Source organism: Rhipicephalus sanguineus, chromosome 8, assembly GCF_013339695.2.
Source record: "Rhipicephalus sanguineus isolate Rsan-2018 chromosome 8, BIME_Rsan_1.4, whole genome shotgun sequence".
In the NCBI taxonomy this organism is placed as follows: Eukaryota; Metazoa; Arthropoda; class Arachnida; order Ixodida; family Ixodidae; genus Rhipicephalus; species Rhipicephalus sanguineus.
In genome coordinates this window covers 150,764,608-150,768,334 of record NC_051183.1, presented here as the reverse complement: position 1 = coordinate 150,768,334, position 3,727 = coordinate 150,764,608, and positions in this window count along the sequence as shown.

Sequence of the window (3,727 nt, the reverse complement as noted above, 5' to 3'; positions counted from 1 at the left end):
GTATGTGCCCTCACGTAGTCTTCTTTCATCACTGATTGCTGTTCATCTGCGCTCCCAATTAGAAATGTGCTTCTAGTTCTGACGTTTAGTCGTCAACAGGTAGAGGCGAAATGAACTTCCTGTCGCGTGTCTTCATCGCAATGATATCGGACGTTTTCATGCTGATAAGTCCTCTAAAAGCTGAGGTTGTTGTCTTTTTTTTTCACTTAACGAGTAGACTACGAGCTTGCCAAATGGATTCACTTGTTCACGCTTCTTTTAACAGCAGCAAGATATTCCCTTAAACACGACTATGAATGACGAAGGTAGGTACTACAATAGTAAACATTACTTTGACAAACTGAGGCACTGCTTGTTAGTCTTCAACTCGCTTAAGCACCTAATGTAAAAGTCACGCCCTTCATTTTTTTTTTTTGCACATCATGTAGACCGCTGTTAGTTCCCTTGGGTAAAATAGCCAGAAATTATTACAATGTGAGAAGACGGTTGTATTTATTTTTTGCCTTCACGATCTCGCTTTTTCGCTCTAGTATGCGTGTTTGTGCCAACATATTTGGACGTCATTACAGCTACATCGTGATCGAACGTGATGCTGCCGCTTGCTTCCTCTAAGAAATTGTTATTCCTAATGCTTATTCCGGTGACCCATACCTGTATTATGTGACTGTGCTATGCTTAATGCTTCGTGTTTATTTCTTCTGCATTGTGCGCACAGGCTGCGGTGAGTCCATGGCCTCAAGACTCGTTGATGATGTCGCCATAGAGAACATCGTCGTCGCGCAAAACCCGTGGTTGGTGAGGCATTCATTGAGTGACAAAATGGGTTCGTGTACATTTATCTAGAGGGAAAGCCACGTTAAATTATATTTTAGCATTTTTGTAGTACGACAGATTTGAGAGGGGTGTGTCCTCGACGTTGACATGTGGCTTCAGCCATCAACACACGCGCTCCAGCGCTGGTCACGTCAGCGCAAATGTGCGCTATACGAATACAAACGGCAATAACATCTTCGCACAAAAGGACACTTGTATAAATGGGTTGAAATACATGTGCTCAGCAAATGACTAATAGCGAGTTTTAGTATAGCGGAAAACAGCAAACGCAAGGGTTTAGCGTTAGCGTTAGCGTTGCGTGCTCCTAACTGCGCATGAGCAGAACGTAAACGTAGCCCGAGCTCTTACGTACGAACGCTATTTCTGGAATATAGCGTTCAACGCTAACGCACGCAAGAGATCCCGTACGTAAGGCAAGATGGCGGTGCCTGTTGAAGTGAGAGCCGTCCACTTCGAATCTTTGTAGCCGTCGTCCCGCATTATTAAACTTATTCATTCCCTAATAATGTTCGTGTTTGATTTAGATTTGAGTAATGAGGCTTCGCCAACCGTGTACCGCCGATAAAATAGCTCCGTTTTTGAGACACAATGTGGATTTGCGCTGCAGAAGGCTTAGCAAGATTTGTTTGCAAGGTTCGCTCATGTTTTCTGTAGCAGCGCAGAGATGGCGACGCTGTCTTTAGTCGCCTCTTTCCAAGATACGGCCACAAGTGAAGCAGATACATGTCAGGCGTCGTTTCCCTTCATGCCTTTCGCGGCAGTGCATGAATGTGATGCGTGATGCGTCCCAGCTTAAAAAGGCCAAGTAATAGGGGTGTTGAAGAATTCTCGAACGCGGCATGTCGACAGAAACCAGTGTGTCAGAACTCAACACTTCTGCAAACGCGACATCGAGACGCAACAGTGGTGACTTTGGATCAGCTCGACTTGGTGGCGCTTTTGTGGATTCTACAGTGCATTTAGTGTTTTTATGTCTAGGATGGCGCCGTATGTGCTTGCGTTAGCGTTAGCGGGAATGCCTTCCGCTGTACTAAAAGACCACCAGTTGGCACGCAGCGCGTTCTGTTTTAGCGTTAGCGTTGAGACGCACGCTAACGCTAACGTAAGCGTTTCCCGCTATACTAAAACTCGCTAATATCACAATATGGCCCTACGTTGAAAAGCGGTGGTACGGTACGGGCTTTTGCAACTAACAGTGTGATCTTAAAATGAATCTGGCTGTATTTTCGAGTAATTGGTTTCGCAGCAAGGCTTAAAGCCGTATGTACGGTACTTCCTAAAGTATAGGAAAAAGCTGTTTGGGTTTGGCTTCAGCTGTTCGACAATTGAGCAAGACATAGAGGACGGTTAGATTGCCACCACGTATGGAAGCGAGAGGGTTACCAGTTAAAAGGTAATGTGCCCTATGGTGTGTCCTATTGTGAGTCGGCATAATGGCGCATAGATTCTTCGCATTTGTTATTGAGCGCCAATTTCCCAAATGTGGCTACATTCAATGACGCAAGTTCAAAGCTTCGCCATGCGAAGTTGTTCCTAAATAGCACCTCACTTTTTTACGTATTATCATCTTCACAGCGATGGCAGGAAACTGGTATGGAAAACATGCTTACTTCGCTCTAAAGATTTTGCCGTTCATACACACTCCGGTTGCCTTTGGTGGCTTGGTTCAGTGCAACCATCATATAACGTCGTCGTTACGTACATAAGCGGCATGCAGCAGCAAATAAGGTTCCGTAAGGGAGGGTTCTCATGTTCCAGAGAAAATATTATAAATTTTTCGGTGCTTAAGGAGTGTGTGGGCTTTCTGCATACTTGTATTTTTCATACCCTATTAAGGCGCCATGTCCACATACGTGGACGCTACTTGCTTTGGTAGTTCTTCGGACCTGGAGCCAATAAAGAGCACGAGTATTGCGCATATACTGAATTGAACATTCTGCATCGTCAGTGTGTATTGAACAGGCTTGTACACGTTTGAGAAAATTAGGTACCAATTAGAATTACAATTACTTCCTTTAAATGGTAATTGATTACAGCGGTTCAATTATAGCCCGAAAAAAGTAACTATATATATATATATCATTATATATATTATATATATACTATATATATATATATATATAAAGTTAATCTAAGTTTGTACGAATCTAGGTTATCATGCGCTGGAATAGGTCAGCTCAAAACATGACGCGCAAAGCTAGTTAGTTAGCTAGTTCAGTTCTTATGGCGCAAAAACCGCTGAGGCTATGCTGTGCCAGTCGCAAGTGTGAAGTAATGGACAGTGATATGATGCAGTTTTAAAGCTTATTTCAAAAGTCAGATTTTTTTCACCGTTTGCCCCCACTTTGTGAACAACCTGATATGGCACAAACAGAGACTAAATATCGCTATTTTTCCTATCGCTATATATATTATATTATATATATATATATAATCGATAAGAACAATAGCGATAGTTAGTCTCTGTTTGTGCCATATCAGCTTGTTCACAAGTGGGGGGGCAAACGCTGTCACACCTATATATATATATATATAATACTATAATATATATATATATATATATATATATTATATAATATAATATATAATATATATATATTGTAAACCACTCAGTTACGCCCAAGTTGTCGCCAGGACGTCCCCAGTAATACCCGCGCAGCCCCCCACAGTTACGCCGAAGCCGCCCCCTAGACATCAGTCCTTCGAAGCGGCTTGTGCGGCTACCTACGCCGACGTCATGCAGAGGCCACGACTGCAGCCAACGATGCAGTCATACAGTCGCCACCCCGTCAATCACGTTCTGCGCCCAGGGCGGGCCCTGCTCCAGCAAACCGATGGCGCACAACCTGAACAAACCGCCCCATATGCTCGCATGCGGTTACGCCGGCCACCG